At 43.4% G+C, this 17,694-nt stretch overlaps 1 protein-coding gene across 3 annotated transcripts in view; it reads left to right on the forward strand.

Annotated features, from left to right (window-relative positions):
• Positions 1-719: 719 nt before the first annotated feature.
• The window catches only part of SHROOM3 (shroom family member 3), a 108,226-nt gene continuing 91,251 nt past the window's right edge, over positions 720-17,694 (forward strand). For 2 of the 3 annotated variants that reach the window (XM_074823422.1, XM_074823423.1), the window contains exon 1: positions 720-755. The gene's annotated coding sequence lies outside the window, so the exon portion shown is untranslated. Of the gene's footprint in view, positions 756-12,581; positions 12,648-17,694 lie in introns of those variants that run through there. The other variant, XM_074823420.1, reaches the window with a different exon arrangement.

Genomic DNA, 17,694 nt, shown 5'->3' on the forward strand with positions numbered 1-17,694 from the left:
TCCTTCTAGCTTTACCACTACATGGCCTTGAGCAGGCTGCTTACTTTCTCATAAAATTAAAATAATTATCTACTTCCTTTAAATTCCTAGCTGAAAAACCCTATGGATGTGCTGCATGTCGTTAAGTGCATACACCTATGTGCATCTGCTTTGTTGCTGGCCAGTAAGCAAGAAGCTGTTGTTAATCAGCTAGATCACAAAGAGGAGCTTGAACAGAAAAGTCACATCCAAGCTCTTCTAATCCCAGCTTTGCCCTTGAGCTTGTGCCTGGGTGCTCTTATCAGGAGGCATTCCATGGCCATTTTGCTGGCATTTACTGCTTCCAAATACCAGACTTTTCAGGCTTATTTAAAACAATGCTTCTTGGCAGAATTAATTTGTCTGATGATCCCCAGCTTCCATCTATATGAAATGTAGGGGAGGCAAGCACAGACCTTTGAGGAAGCTGTCTGGCAAAGGGAGAGAATGTTTCTTAGTCAGAGAGCTGAGTTTGGGGCTGGTAGACCTAATTCCTTCAACAGAAATGCATGCTCAGCTCTGCATATGATAGCCAAATTGTGGCAGGCGTGTCTCACCATTTCTCCTCTCTTTCTCGTGCAGGTTGAAGAGGGAGGTAAAGCGGACTCCCTGCCTTCCAAGCTGCAGGCTGGTGATGAAGTGGTGAACATCAATGAAGTGGAACTGAGCAGCTCCAGGAGAGAGGCCATCTCCCTGGTTAAAGGGTCCTACAAGAAACTGAAGCTAGTCGTCCGCAGGTAGGCAAGATCCAACACTCCTTCCCTTCCTCTCTGCTGCCCTGCAGGGTGTCACAGCCATTCCTCTCACATCTCCAGCAGAAGGCCTGTGGCTTGGCCTGATCTTGGCAAAAGCCTTGTTTTAAGCACACAGGCATGAGCCTAAGGGCAAATGTTTGTTCTTTTCAGCCAGTATTTCTATCACTCCTTTGTCACTGTTATGTCCAAGCATGTGAAATACTTACCCAGATATCTTCCACTACTCCCCTGGCACATGACAATCTAGGATTCCTGTTCAGTGATTTACAAGCAGTCTCATCTTCCTTCCAAGTGCTTGGGGCTCCCTGTGAAAGAGTGGCAGTTCTGTACATAGCTCTTGCCTCATTTGCTGCATGTTATCAGTGTTGCTGTGACAGCAGAAAGATTTCCACTGGCCTCAGCAAGATTTGGAGCTGTTTCATGTTCTGCAGGTGAGTGATAGAGTGGCTGTGCTGACCAAGAGCAGTTTGACCAATATTGTACACAGGATCTGATCTAGGGGGAAGAGCAGCCACTTCACCTGCATCTTTTGAGCAACAGCCTCTGTGCTATCACCAAATGAGGGATCTCTCACATGATCTATGTTGCTGTTTCCCTGGCTGTCAAAGGCCTTGTAAACGATAATGAGCAGTGATGCTGGCATGCTGGGTTTGATGGAGTGCTGAGCGTAACTCAGCTAAACTGATCCTCTTTGGTCACATGAATAATAAATATGTTTGTCAGGGTCAGGACACAGAACTTGAATTTTGATGCACATTCTGAATAAGAGGTGGTTGGGTCTGGAATTTGGGGGGTTAATAGAGATGCTTCCTGTATGTTTTTTTACTGTGGTCATGTCCAGTTTTTTCTGTGCCAGTTAGGTGATAACTGGTATCACTTTATGGAGTGCTCTGTCCTGAATTTCCACACTTAGCCAGAAAGGAATCTGGGTCAAGATCAGCATAGCTGAGGAGATTTCATTAGCCAAACAAAAGGTGTCAGCTTGGGTTGCTAAATTGGAACAACTGACTAACATCTGAGTGAGGATGTCCGAGTAGGTCAGGCATGAACAGCTCAGACACCCTCCTGCTCTCTGGAGTATATTTTGTGCTTTTGCTGGCTATATTCTGTTGTTTACCTTGAAGTACCTTTAGGTACTGACTATGACCTTATGACAAGTTCTGAATATTCATATATAGAACTCTTAGATGGTTTGTGTAGCCATTGGGAGGATATTTGCAAAAGTAGTTATTACAATTTGGGTGTTTTCCAAAAATAAATTGTTTTTATTTAAGGCCCATGTAGACTGTAGTCCTACTGTACTGACTGAACAAAACATCTAATTCAAACTAACTTAGCGAAATTGTGAAAATAGAACTCTTTTGTCACAGTTTAATGTCATTTTGCCAAGATTAACTGGTAAAATAACTGGTTCTGTTTGGTGTAAATTGAGAGTTGTTTCTGGTGTTTGATCTGTCCACATAAGAGGTAAAAAGAAAAGGGAAGAGAAAAGGATAGACAAGCAAAGCCTGGAGTCCCACTGCAGTTGTTTTGTCCCAGAATTCTTCCTCTCCAGTTCATTTAGATATTTTCATTTGTAGCATTTTTCTGGTGGAGACTAAAACCTGCCTGTGTTGTGAATAGCCCTTTTGCAGCCTACAAACTGGAAAAAGTACATTGGGGAGATCAGTTCCTGTGTGTCTCAAACTGGACACCAGGAGTGAAGAAGCACTCTTCTCTCTGCTTGAATATGTATGCACACACACATATACATACATGCACACATGCGCATATATGTCTTCATACACAGAGAAGTGATGTACTCAAGGTCAGCAGTGTCATAGCCAGGCCAAAATTCAGCAGTTCCTTATATTTCCTTGGGAGGTGCATGAATCATGGGACATCTCTTAGAAAGCTTTGAGGCCTCTTTCTTCAAGCTAAAACAGAAAATGAGCAACTTTTTCATTTCCTTGACTGGCTTTTCTCATGCAGTAGGGAATCAGGAGAGGCAGAGCAATCCCAATGGGCATTGATCACATCATTCTCGTTACAGCTGATGAGTTATTGAAAGAGGAGGTGATCCACCTCTGAAAAAATTGACTCAGACACCAGTGTTTTATGTTCTGAAATTACACTTCACAGTGTAACGTAATATTTTCTTTCTCCATTATTTTTAAGTTCCCAAGACCTTTTCACCTTTTCTTCTCCTTTTTAATGAGTATGCAAGGGTATTTGATGTTGTCGTGGCTTGGAATGCTTTAGTGAACTTGAAGAAAATTTGGTTCGGAGCCTTTCATGGTTTCATTTCATCACCACTAGAAAGATCGAGCACGTTAACTTTAAGAGGTATTACATTCACATACTATTCCCTTGCCAAGGTACTTTAAGCCTTTCATGCACATTTAAAGCTCAGTGACAATCCATAAACTTAGAACTGAAAAACTGCAATTAAGAGCTAAGAGCCCAGCCTTCAGTTCAGGTAATTTGACACAATCCCAGCTGACCCTGCAGCACTGGCAGGAAAGTAGCAAAAGAACAAAAATGTGAGGTCCTGACTGCTTTGCGGGCAGTGGATCACAAGTTTTTCTGAATTCTCTCCATCACCAAAGGTGGTGAGACTCAGAACTCTGGCCAGCTGGTGGCAAGGTAGAAAACAAAGATTTTCTCTCCAGTGCTAGTGGGAAAGTGGATGCAAAAGGATAAAAGAAGGATCCCAGAGGAGAATGGTGAGAAAGAGGAAAGCAGCGAGGGGAGGTGAGTTTCTGCATTAAATAAAAGCTTCCAACAATACGAAATGAAATGAGGCAAGGTGCAAAAGAAACAAATTAAGGAAAGCAGCTCAGTACAGAACCTGAGGCACGTGGAACCTGCATCTCAGTTAGGGGAACGCTGCTGGACAGGCAGCATATCTGTGTGATGAAATGTGAAAAAAACCAAAAGTTTGCAAGCCAGTCTTAAGGTAAAGCTACAGCAGCAAGGTTGTGCGGATTATCTTTACCCCAGACATAATGAGTTTAGCTATTAAGACTGGTGAAGGAAGGACTAGTGTGCTTCCCACTTTGGGTTGCTTTTTGTTGTGTGGACAAGAAGATGATGTTTTGCAGTACTACATCATCTGAAAATAAATTATTTTTGAAGTGCTTGAGATACTGATTTTTATAAATTTGCCATAATGATTTAATTGAAGTGGATTATGGTTGCTTGCTGAAAATACCAGTGGTCTGAAAACTCAATGACCAGGCATTTGTGATCTGCATTTTTTGTCTGTGATTTCAGTATTCATGAGAGCTCTTGCTTAGGGAGTGACACAAACTCACACTGACATGGACTTTACCCCTTAAAAGTCATATGCAAACAATAGCAAGTCTGCTTGGTGTATGTGGTTTTGGTTCTTTCCAAAACATATTTAAGGTCAGCATGTTTTTGAAGGTTTGATTGTTTTTCAAATTAAAAACTCAGGAGCTCTCTACAGCAGTGTGATGATGACACCAGACATCACAATGGACAGAAAGCACAGGTTTTTTTATTCAGATATATTGTAGTGAGACCATCAAACAGAGGACCAACAGAATACATTTGACCCACTCCATACACTTGAGTAGTCCACATAGCATACTCGGATTGCTATTTAATCTTGTTTTTTATTTTAGGACAAAGGTAAGCTTTTAGTACCAGTGGCAGCAGAGTGGGCCTCTACTTGTGTTACTAAGCAAAAATTCATGTTACAACACCTTGCTAGGTCTGTAAACAGGCGGATGCAATGATGTGTTATTTCCCTTGGAATGTCATCTGCAAAGCTCAATATTGATGTGTCATTGTCAGTCTTCATCAGTCTGTTATTGATTAGTTTAATGGACGAAAAGCATGGAAATAGTTTCAATGAAGGGAATGTGAAGGGAAAATCAGAGAAAATTCAGTGTGAGAGGAAAGACTAAAATAGAGATGAGAAAAACTACCTATCTCACAAGGATACTTAATATTAATAAATATGAATGGTTATAAATAAGTAACCTATGCCAGAGTAGTTAGTACATGAGGACCATAGTCTGCCTTTTACTCCTGCATCCAACATCCTGTTGACATCACGGAAGAACTTGCAGTAGGAGAGACATGTACAGTTGTGAATTTATATGCTTTCTTCTTCCATGCTCATGGATTTACAGTAGGGCAGAGCCAGAGAACAACCAAATGAACCTTAGTGTTAAGTAAATACTGTGCCTGTTCCCTAAGATGATCCTTAGTTGGGAGATAACTGTGAAATGTTTTTTCATGGATGGTCTCTAGCTGCATTTCGTTTGTCTTATCCTCAGCTCAGGAGCCCTCAATGACAGTTTTCAAATGTCCAGCTTTCTCTGCTTCTTTAACAGGGCTGCTCATACCTAATTTGTTTAAAAAGCTGTTCCTAAAGTCAGTTCCTTTCTTTCTGCCCATTCCTTGCTGCCTCCCTGTATTGTTTTGTCCATTCATTTCCAGGACAATGGACTCAGACATGAATGTATTTGTTCATTCCTGTAGACCTCAGGTCTGCAACTGGTGTGCTATGAGGAAGCTTGCTGATACTTCACAATTCATTGTGCTGAAGCCAGAATAAGCCAGGGGAAGAGCTACTCTGCATGTCAGGGAATTACAAAGCCTTATTGAGTGTACCTTAGGTGTGCTTTCCAGTCCCTGCTAAGTTGAGTTACGATCTCCGATCTCACAATCCTGCTGCTACTATCTTTTGTGTGCTTGCTGCTGGCAAGGTGGATTTAGCTTGATGGTTCGTTCTAGTCCTTTTTCTGCCATCTGATTCTTAAGATGTTTAGAATGGTACAAAAATTACCTGTTTCCTCCTTCCCCACTTTTTAATACAGGGCTTTTCAGGACACTTTCCTCTGCTGCCCTAGAAGAAAGCACATTCTTTTCATTCTGATATATTTCAAACCTGAGCAATCAGGCAAAAAGCATACCACTGCTTGAGTGTTCAGTCCTGCTAGCTGGATTAAATTGCCACAAGTAAATGGATTGAGTGAGGGGACCAGCCTTTAAAATCATCACTGGGCAAAGAGACAAGATAGCACTGTGCTACAGGGAAGAACAAACAAGTATTGCTCCACTGGTGACAGACTATGGGAGTGAGCCAAGAAGCGAGGTCCTCAGAAGAGAGGTCTCCACAAATATTCCCCGTGATAGTCTTCAGTGTGTCCGTATCACTGCTGGTGACAAATGGCTCTCAGTGAGGGTATGAGCAGAACCAATTCCATCAAGGCTGAGGAATCCACAGGCTGATGCTGGGGAGATGCTTTTGCTCATGATTTGCCAATTTAGGAACAGTAGGTGTGAATCACTGTGAGAAACTGGAGAGACCAGTTTGTTGAATTTTGTAGCGGGAGACTTGCCTACTGTCCTCAGCAAACTACCTTAGATAGTTTTTGATACGCAGTTGATCTTTAACCAGCTGGAGGAGACTGAGTGCTTGAAAACTAAAGCTATAAGCCACAGAAATAAGGCTGAGTTGTTTAATTGTGAAAGACGGGTTATTTTTTCCAACTTGTTTTTTCTGTCACTTCCTCTCCAACTTCAGTATCTAAGCAGAGTTGGGTACAATTAAACAAGACCCAGGCCTTTTCAGTGGTATCAGTTTGATCTAATTGTGTTGTGCATGCTTGTATCGCTGAAGATAAGGCTCCAAATGTGGGCATTGCCTTGTCTGGTTTACAACGACCACAGTGGCCTACAGCAGTTGCCAAAAATAGACTTTTCCACAGGTCAGTAAGCAAGAATGGCTGTCAGAGCGTCACACTGTTTACATAGTTTTACATTCAACGTGTTCGTAACAGCAGCAATTAGATCACTGAGGCATGATGGCAAATGTAGCTGTTCTGCAAATATCATGCTGAAGGGAACCACAGTCACAGGGACAACAACTCTCAGACACCCTTTCTAACACAAACACTGTTTGGACTAAGGCCTCCTACAAGCCATTCCTTAGAGTTGCTGTGGCATTCACTGTTGCCTGGTGCAGGGAGGGCAGAGGTGAGAACATGAAGTCATTCTTGTTGAGACGACAGTATGTTGTGAAGTGAGCTTGCCATGGGCAGTTTGCTCCATGCTCTTGGTGGGTGTAAAGCAGCTCCATGGACTTGAATGGAGTTCAGATGAGTTACCTCAGGTCAGAATTTGGTCCTTTGATTCTTTAAACTCTTGGATCCAACATCGGTCTCGGTTAATGAATGCAAAGCTCTATTAAAATTTGCTAGTGGAACAGCAAGTAAAAATTTTATGCAGAGAATTACCAATGTTTTAGGGCTTTACTCTGTACGCACTGACATGCAGGAGTGCTGCAGAGCTCTTCTAAGGTGTTGTTTTTAGGGTTCAGGCCAGCACATAGTTTCTGCCTTGGGATGTGAGGGGCTCTGATGGTGACCCTTGCATTTTCAGAGCCAGTGAGACTGAGTGAAGTATGAATCTCAAAAGAGCTGTGGTTTACAGCAAAACTGCATGCCTCCAAAGCGCACAACATGTGTGTTCTTAGCATATATCCAATCATACAGGTACAAGCGACCATAGGAAGCCTGTTCCAGTATTATTTATGTGGTACATACTATATCAATATAGTACACATATTATATCAAAGATTAAGTACTTTCAGTTCCTATAGCATATAGTTGCCCTAACATCTTGTTGCACACTCAAGGATCAAGGCACACAAGCTTAGTGCTTCCAAGACCACCACAGTAAAAGCCACCACTCAATCTTGTTCTTCTCCAAAGCCACCCATGAGCAAATCCTCTGCTCATACAAATCAGCAGTAACTTGAATGGGGATCAGGTGTTTTGGGCTTGGGGCTAACCATCACTGTTGAGATAGATACTGCAGTTAAAATATGTGGCTGCTGCTGCTCCTGATACCTATTAACAACTTTACTAAGAGCTTTACCTGTCCCAAGAGTGTGCGTTTGCCCAGTTCTCATAGTATGTTTTATGTAGAGTGAAGGACATTTGACTGTATTATTTCTCTCTTTCTGGGGCAGCTCTGTAGTGAGGTGTAAGTAAACAAAGAGATACAAACGTAGTAAAAATCAGTATTCAAGGCAGTTGATTTTCTATATTCAGTGTTAGTGGTTGGTGGTTTGTGTCTGCCTCAAGCTTAGCAGTGCTTGCAGTTCTTTTTCATCTCAAAAAGCCTTATCTAAAAATACAAGTCAAATAAAGGAGGAGTGGGGATAGAAAACATGATCCTCATTTTCCTGTTGTGCTAAAAACTGTACAGAAAGAAGGGATTAAGCTTATCCTTGGCTATAACCGTAATCTGCATGTTCGTTTTCATGCTTCCCTACAGATTCCCTGCGTCACTTGGGTTATTCAGCTTATTCTCTTGACACATCCCTGTCCCTGGGCCTCCTTGCCTGAACGATGAGACCGGGGGGTGATGCTGGGAGAAGTATGCAGATGAAAACCTGTTGCTACGTGCCAGGGGCCATCTCACGCTTACACAGTCGCTGCACTGCAAACTGCTGGGATTGGGAGGACGTGGGATGTGTGGGTATATTTGTTCTGCTCTTATCCTCTTCTTGACATGTCTGCTTTCGGGTGCTGTCAGGGAGAAGATGCTGGGCTACATGGGTCTCTGCTCTGCCACAGCATGGCCAGTGTTATGTTTTCAGACAAATCTGGTTCTAATCAACTAATTTAAAGACCTCAGTGGCAAGATCAGGAATTAAACCCACGTCCCGAATACTTACATCTATGCCATAGCTACAGTATTGTTCTTCTTTTGTTAGCAAATTGCTATAACTAAGACTTTGAAAAAAAGTCTTCCACTCTACGTGATAAATGACCCAATCGAAGTGTCAAAGTGTGGGAGGAAGATGTCAATACAACTGACAGCTGAGGCTCAGAGCCGATTCAAGCCCATGAAAATTGGTGGAAAGATTCCCACAGACTCAAAAAGGCTTTGGCTCAGACCCTCACTGAGCAGTGATTTCCCTCATTGACCAGGAGAAAATGGGCTGTTCCTAGAGAGAGGGGAAACTGCTGGCATTTTTACAAAAAGACAAGTGCCAACACAGTTCTTTAAAGAACTCTGTGGACTAATCCTTTCCTCTTATGACACTAATGTAATTTTGTGTCGTATTTGACAACGTGCCAAAAAATTGCATCGAATAAATCCAAGTTTTGTGAATGAAATTAATTAGAATAGGCATTGGCTCCCGCCTCACTCTGTAGCAGTGCAGGAGCATGTTTCCAAAGACCTGCTATGCAGCGCAGTTATTTTTTGTTCAGTGATGAAGACTGGGGAAGCAAGAGAAAGGAAGGTTTCGTGCACATGGAAGTGTTAAGACTGACAGCTTGAGAGGCCAAAGCTGGCATTAACACTGATAGAGGGCTGGCAGGATGGTCTTGTGACTAGCACTGTTGTACATTTGGTTGTGAACTCCTCCACAGTTTTCCAGTGTGCCCTTGGTCATGTCTCCTTGTTTCTCAGCTCCCCATCTACCAGGTGTCACTGATGCTCTGTTGTGTGAGATCTTGAGACAGGGTAGAGGTCTTTTGAAGTGCATCTTTTTAACACTCTAAAAAAATGAGCCTTCAGTTGGAGCCTTACATGAGGAGACAGCTCCTCAGCTGATGCAAACGGGTGCGACCAGCCAAAGCCCATCCGGGTCCTGACCCATTGTTTGTATGGTATTTCCAAGGTCTATACAGCCTGTTCCCAGGTAAGCAAAGGCTTTAAAATTTGCTTGCGTGTTGGATCAAACTGGTAAGTCTTTAACTGTCTCAAGCATCAGTATTTTCATTAGAGGAGTTTTCTGTGCATTCATCAAAATGTTTGCAGTTCCTATCTCATTAGGAAGGGTCAACGTGAAACACAGGGCAGACAGCTAAGAGGTGAATAGAATTTAATTTTGAAATCACTGGCAACAGGCTTACTGTCTAGGATTTAATTTGCTACAGCTTGGGACTGCCAGGCTTTTAGGAAATTTCCCACAGTGAGTAGTAAATGTGAAGAAGGTCTAGATACGATTTTTAAAAAAAAGATTTAGGCTACTGATGGGAACAGTGGGAAAATGCCTTGGAAAAAAAAAAGCCAGCCACCACAATGTGTTATCCTATATGGGACGTTAAAGACTGACCCCTCACCTGAAACTGCATTAGAAACACAGCAATTTCTAGCCACTGCCACTCTGCATTAGCTGCTTCTTTCACCGAGTGCATTTGGATTAGTTTGCCTTCTTCAGGCAATAATCAAACTGGGGTTTGATTTGTCAGAAAGTGACACTGGAAAAGCTGGGAAATCTCTGCCAGCACCGTACAAAGTGCTTTTTAGGGTGTGAATCTCCTTCTTTTGGAATTTCCTGAGGATTAAGTTGGAGCTGGATCAGATCACGATAGTATGAAAGCTGGAACAAACAACCATGTGTTCTCTGACTGATCTGGCCTCGCTTCTCTATCTGTGACTGTGTCTGGGCTGACCTTTAGTCGATAGGGCAAATACCTGGACCGGTGTGAGGTTCTGGTTACCTGTACAGGTGCAAAGGACTGCAGGATGACAGCTTCACAGGACAGCTGCAGGGGAGAACTGAGAATAACTGAATTTCATCATCTTCAGTGTAAGAAGCTGTAGTTGCATGGCTTTAATTTCAAGAGCTGACTATCAAGATTGATTTATAAGGGGTTTGTTAGTTGTGTGGCATTGTTATGTGCTGTTGTATACATATCCGTAGCCAGGTTAAATGTTTATTTTGCTCAGCTACACTAGTTACCCAGGAATATACAACAATTTCACAAAAACTTTTCCGTGTTTTTCCTACTTGATACAAGGTTTCCTCTGAAAGGGAGATGGGGTCAGGAAAGTCTAATGAACACTAATGTAATCCTACTGATATAAATTGAGTTTGCCTGGATTTGTTTCAATAAAACAGATGTTAGGGTGTAGTGGTCACTGTGACTACGTTTTTTCATGAATGGACCTGTATGGGCCATGCAAATCCCTTGGTATTGTTTCTCCCTTGTGGCTGGTTAAATGGAATATCTCAGTCAAAAGAATAATGAAGGGCAGAAACTGCACAGACAGTATCAAATGGTCTTTTATATGCACGAATCTTCGTGTTTGTAGTGAAAGGCAGCCTAACTCACTCACAGAAATGCAGGTGAACAAAGAGTATTCACGTGTATGCACCTGGCCAAAACACTGGCTATACCAATAGCTCTAGAATATAGAACTTTTTTTTTTCCAATACCCCTTTCTTCAGCTTTCTGCCTACTTTGACTTTGACATTAGAAGGGAGACAGGGTCGGTCTTCAGTACTTGTATGTAAAACATTTTCATGGAGGTTATACCTGTGTAAGTAGACCATAACCTTTTTTTTCTGTTAAACAATGCCTAAGCTAATTAAAATCAGAAATATTGGTTAAAAAATACATCTTTCAGATGCTAAAAGAGCCAGTTAGCTCAGAGTTACGTCTTAGTCTTCTGTGTTTACCAGGCTTTCAAAAATTATTGCTATCGTGAGGTGAAATTGCAAGAGGTGAATGGAGGCAGTCAGTGCCGTTCTCTGTCTTGAGGAGATGGGAAATTCCTCCAGTATGCTGGTGTTTGGCCTGAGGCACTGGGTTTGGTTCCTCCTGCTGATAGATATTTTTATGTGGCATTACTCCTTATACTCGACTTCCTCATAAAAGGGAGATAGAGCTCTGTAGGGTGTTAGGAAGTTAACTGCATTGAAGGGGACGATGCATTCAGACTCTTGAGGTAAAGGAGACATTGAAGTGGAGAAAGTATGGTAAAAATTATGGGTGAGATTGTGAATAACGTGTTTTGATCTAAGAGCCTGACTGGGAAAAAAAATATTTAGGGTGAAAAAAAATATTTAGGGTGAAAAAAAATATTTAGGGTGAAAAAAGTGGATGTAAAATTGTGTGTTCTGTCTGGCCTGAAGTTAAAGATTTTGGTCCCCATAGGAAAAGCGTGTTAATTTAGTGTATGTAGCATATATTTAATGTGGGTTTTTAGCATTCTCTTGGATGTTAAGGCAGCCTGGCTGGGTAGAGGGTAACTGAACCCCCCTAGTTGCATCAGGCTGACATCCTCTGTATGAGAATGAGTCTAGTGTGTTTAGTGCCACATACTTTTCTGTGATATTTCCTTGGACTTCGTACAGAGCCATATGCCCACAGCCTTCTCCTCTGCTGGGCCTCCGGCCTGGTGCTTTGGCACAAGAGAAGAGGCAGTGGGACCCACAGAGGTGACGGCTGGCAGAAGGGAACCATTGTGGGCATCTTTTTCAACCCTAAACCTACAGTCAAATTGTTGTGCCCTGACTTGTGGGCCAGTGCGCAACAGAGACCAACGTCCCCGCTACACCTCTCCTCCACTGTGGGTTTTTATCCTCTACCCTTACTCTTAATTAATTTTTCAAATTAAATTTGAGTGGTGAATTTCAAGAGACACAGTAAATAATTCCTGGCTGGCTGAAAACACTTCTTTATTGGATATAGTTTCTTTTCTCCTCTCTCCCTCAAAAGCCCAGTGTTAATTATAAGAGGAAGCCAAACACCAAAGGCAGGGAGTCAGGGCAGAGCTGACTGGCACTTTCACTCAACAAATTTCCCCTTTCCTCACGGTCTCTGCTTCTGTCTGTCAGGCCTGCTGACGACTGCTTGGTAGGAGGGCAGTAATCTGAGCTGCCTCTGCTGAGCAAACCTCCTGCTTTTTACTGCGGGATTAGTCCTGAGGTGCCTCTGTGCACAGCACCTGTATCTGCAACTTGTTATCTAAATCGCTATGCTCCTGTTTCTCCAGTTTCTGAGGCGGTAGTGCCATTCCCTCCTCCGAGGACTGCGCTCACCAAATGGCAGGCTGCCTCTGTCTCAAGGATGGAAATACCTGAGACTTGGTCTGGTGTCTCAAAAGGTAAGCAGCCTCTCAACAGCTACAACAAAACAATCCAGGCACGGCTTTGTGCCTGTGGAGGCAGTAGGACCTTGCAGCAGGGCTTTGGAAGAGGGAGGACAGGAGTCTTAAGGACCCTGTTGGTCCTAAACATCATGAGCATCATAAACTTCAGAGCAAATGAGTGTCCAGGCAGCACCATGGGGGATTTTTCAGCTGCTCTTTTAAGCGAGCTCACAGCAAACAGGGAGCCAGGGCTGCGCTGCTGCTCAGGTTCTGTCACTGTGAAGCTGTTGAGAGGTGTAAGCGAATCTATTGGGCTTTATGCTAGAAAAGTGCCAGAAACTCTTAGGAGGGTTGAACTTCGGAGAGCCTCCAGAGTTGTACAGCATGTTTAAGGCCATCCCCTCCCTTGGTGTCGAAGGGTGCTAATAATAATGCCATGCACTTGGGAAGCTGAGTCTCATGAGCAGAGGATCTGACTCACATACACACCATGATGTCTCGGGTGCATTTTACAGTTTTATCATCTGGAGGAGTCTCTGCTTGAGTAAGAGGCACTCTTTTTGGCCTTCACCTTTTGTAAGTTGAGAGTAGTTTAAAGTGGGTGTCAAACCAGGCCAACACTTTGCGTCAATGTTTAATGCAGATGGGCTAGCCATACAGTCTGAGATATATTCTTGTTTGATTAATATGGTAACATTGCAGACAGCAGAAAGGGAATGTGAAGAGACTGATTCTTAAGAGATGGCAATCAGTACAGCGCCAGTATGGGCCTGCAGAAATTTACATTCATTGAAGACCTATCATATATTATACACACTTATACGCCCTTTTAGATTAGTGGTGAATCATAAAACTAAGTTCATTGAACTTTGGTTTTGATTATTTCCTGAGACATTAACTTCTTTAGCAAACCCATTAACTAATCTTTAAACTCATTACCTGCTTCATTGCTATTAGGTTATCTTTAACTTTAGGTTTGTTTGGTCGTTTTTTTGTGAATATGGGCCAAACTTTTAGCTGTGCGCTTTGTCTGAAATTGTTGTAACTGTGTTTTTTCTAGTGTGGTGATACAGTCTATTTAGTGAAAGTCGGCACTGCAGGTGAAAGCAAACTGAAGTGGTGCTAGTGGAATATTGAGGTCTGTGTCCCTGTCTATGTAAAATGGAGTATTTTTTGGCTGTAGATTATCTGCTTAAGCAAATCAACTTGAAACGGCCTGTTCTGAAGTCACAAATGCAGTCATGACTTGTGAATGCAGCACACTGCCTTGCCTAATACGCACTCATTATTCCAATATTTAAAGAGCAGGGAGATTTAGACAATAAAACTAGAACTGGTTACAGTAGCAAATTCCTAGTCCTTTAGATTGCCCCAAACTTCCTCCTTTTGTCTTGCCTGAGACCGCTCTTTAAAACCAAATTCAAAGAAGCATCTGGCCAGGGAAAGACCATCCATGTGCTGTCAGCTTCAGTCCTCGGAGCACCCCACTGGCTCCTCACAAGCCGGCTGTCCCATCTGAGGAACACATGTGCGTGGTGAGCATGTGTATATTCCTGCCTGCATGTGTTTGTCTGGTCCCAGTAGCACACATTTGCTTAAGTACATGCCATCAAGGGCAAAATTAGTCAGCATGTGAGCAGCCCTAGAGAGGCAGTGGAGCTGACAGAGATCCACAGCATGTAATGCAACACAGATCCCATCACCCTGAGGCATAGTCTGGTGCCTGCATGGATGGGCATGTTCCCAGGCTGCAGTGATGTGAGGAACCTCCTGTCCTTCGCTGGAGGACCCATACACGTACACCATGAGGTTGCAGGGAGCTCTGCAGAGGACAGCATCAGCTCTCCCCCAGCTTGCATCTCTCGCATGCTGTGACTCTCCTGAGGCGGACTGCAAGCTGGCAGTTTTGTGAACAAAGTGTTCAGCTATAAATTAGTGCAGACAATCATGTACAGGCAAGGGATTAGTTTGGGTCCTAATCCACTACCTGCTTGAGTGATTTGACATCTCCTGTTGTCTTCATATCAGGTTGCAGATGAGCCAGACATATTTCTTCTCTGTTGCTGGGAACAGTTTGATCAGAGTGATTAAGTGCTCTGTCACATGTAATGTGAAGAAAGGTGATGTATGTAGTATCTGAAATTTGAAGAGATGCCTGAATTAAAGAGATTTGGTGATCACCTCCTTCAAGTGAATTGAAAAAATCATCTAGGGGCGATGTTACTGTTTTCTCTGGTCTGTTATATAGTGTCTTAAATATAAGTCTTTCTGAAGCCTTCAAAGGGTTAAAGACAATACCTCATAGAAACCCAAGTGGCTGAAGAAATACCAGATATTAACATTTACTTCAGTTGCCAAAGCCTGGACATTTTTCTGCTTTTTAGAAATTATAGCCTGCAGGGACCATTTAACAATAAATCGTAGCAACTTGGCTGTTATAGGGCAACCCATGTGCCTAGGCACTTCTGGGCTGTGCCAGCATCTCCTTTGTTCAATAAAAGTAACAGCAGGAATTTGATTAAAGACTGATAGAAAAGAGAGAGAGAGAGAGGGAGAAACATAGGAAAGATTAAAGAAAGAAAGAGCCACCTGGAAACTTCATTCCTCCTTTATTTCTAAGTTAAGCTCATAAATACCAAATCTAAACCATTGTGTGTGCGAGAGGGAGGGAAAATTTCCTGCATGCCTGCACAGAAGAGACTGCACATGCAGTCACACAACCCAACTTTTAGCAAAAGTCATACTCTTTTCTCAAACTTAATGCTTGTTCCTTGTCTGCATCAGAAGAAAAGTGAAGCAGAAAATAAGTTTATCCCCTGGTGCTTTGGAAAGACAACATTTAGGAGGGTCAGGCAAGTCACAGCCATAAAGGAGAGTGGCGAAGGATTTTGGTTGAACCTGCCGACGAGCAGCGAGCACATTTTCCAGGCTGCCTCAGAGCAGCCCTGCAGCTCAGCACAATGCAAATGCCCAGCTGCACATGTCCAGCACCGCTCTTCGTGGTTAGTCTACAGCATCTGCTGCTTTGTCTCCATAGTTGTTGTAACCCCCCATCCCAAAAAAAAGAAAAAAAACCCAGTGACTCCAGCAGCCAAATGCAAATAAGCCCCAAAGAGCCCTCTTATGTGTGATCAGTAAGCAACAGGCAAATCAATTCCAATTCCTTACTGCAGAGCCAACACATCTGTTGTTTGGGTTTAGGAGACCAGAACGGTAACATTAAGTGTCAAACGTACGTGTGGGAGTGATGGTGGGTTGACTTTTCTTTAGCCTGGTTGTGCCCTGGGAGCTGGGAAAGCTTTGCTGTGCGGTCGGAAGCATGCTTTGGTTCTCAGGCAGGGTTTTGCAGGGCGCAGAGAGGAGTGCTGAGACCATGAACTCCCCAGCAATGGGGACTTAAGAGGGTTTTGCATATTTTGCAGATATCTTGCCCTACACTAGACTGGATGGAGCACCAAGCTAGAATGCTGTACCTGGAGTTCATTTCTGCTGCTTCTGGTGTCTCTCTTCTATATACCTGGACATCTCTGCTGCTTAAATCATGATTTTCCCCACCTGGTACTTCTCTTACTCCATCTTTGCATTGTTTTCCCTCTGCACACTTTCTCTCACACTTTTTAGCTGTTAATAACATCTGTTAGACAGTGCATCCTTTCTGGCAGTGACCATGGCTTTGAACAGTGCTCCCCTAAAGTGTTTTAGATGTGATGATGTCCTCTGCAGCAAAGAGGATGTCTCTGCCTCGGTCCAGCCTTCCTCACCTCAAACTGTTGTCCTGAAGGCTGCTGCCTTCTCCGTCCAGGGAGCAGGAAGATGCCCAGCCCTTATCTGGACCAGGCCCTAAGGGGCTGTTTTCTCTCTCACCCTGATTCAGACCAGTGTGTGCATGCAGAAATTGGCAGTGTCCAGGACTAAGCCTCTGGTTAACAAACTCTTTTCTCCCAGCAATTCAAACTCTCAGAAGATAAAATATTGAAATTGTATATCACAACTCAGTTGTGGGAAAATGCAGGGATGGAGAGGGATGGTGAAAGGCAGAGGAGGCAGGAGGACTGAATGTCAGCCAAGAGGACTGCTTGCATCCCGGCCCTGCAGCTTGGCGCAGGCACCTCGAGGAGAGAGGTCGGCGGGGCGTCGCGGGGTACGGGCTGCCCTGTGCCGAAGCCACAGGGCCAGAGGTATGTGGGGAATGCGAATGGTATGCTTGAGTGGACAGCTTCAGAGCGAGGCGCGGGGATGGCTCTCGCTGCCATCTGTTGTGAACCCCGCAGGCCCATAGCAACAGCGTCTCAGGAATGGGGATGCTTTTTTTTTTTTCATAAAGAAATTCTTCCTTGCCCTCTTCCCCACTTCTGCATATGCATACTCATGAATAAACGGGAACAGGGCTGGGATTCCTGCTACAGTGATGCGTGCTAAAGGAGAAAAGGGTCTTTTAGAGCTCAGCTTGTATTTGGTTTGGGGAGTTTTCCTTTCTGAGCTGTGACATTCTAGGAACGTGAGCCGGTGTGTGTAATTTATTGTTAACTGCCAAAATCTCATTTTATTCAAATCAACCGCGGATCTGTATTTGCCATGAAGTATATTCAGTAAAGTCTCCAATGGATGTGTAACCATTCAATTGTCCTTCTTGGTAAAACAGAGACCCCTTCTGCCTTCTTATTACAGGAAACAAGGTTATAATCAGTTTAAATAACCCCAGTGTATTGGTTTGTTGTAACTATCATTTTCTTCAGGCCCTGCAGCACTTCTGTTCCAGCTAAGGGGCTTTACTGCACAGTCAAGTAGTGGGACCAGATTCTCAGAGGTTATAGATAGCTCAGCATAACTGGTTTTACTGAGAGATGCAAACTTTTATGCCAGGGAAGATTTTGCCACATAAGAACTCTGTCTCCTAAAGACAACAGCATTGATACAGCATGCTGCTGGGAAGGGTTAATGCTGAAAGAACCTTTATTCAGGCAGCAGGGGTAGGAACTGTCTGTCTGTCTGAGTGAATGGTTTTACTCTTTCCTTTCCCCTGGAAATTCACTTCTGAAATGCAGACTTCTTTTCTCCCCAC

Source organism: Strix aluco, chromosome 4, assembly GCF_031877795.1.
Source record: "Strix aluco isolate bStrAlu1 chromosome 4, bStrAlu1.hap1, whole genome shotgun sequence".
Taxonomy (NCBI): Eukaryota; Metazoa; Chordata; class Aves; order Strigiformes; family Strigidae; genus Strix; species Strix aluco.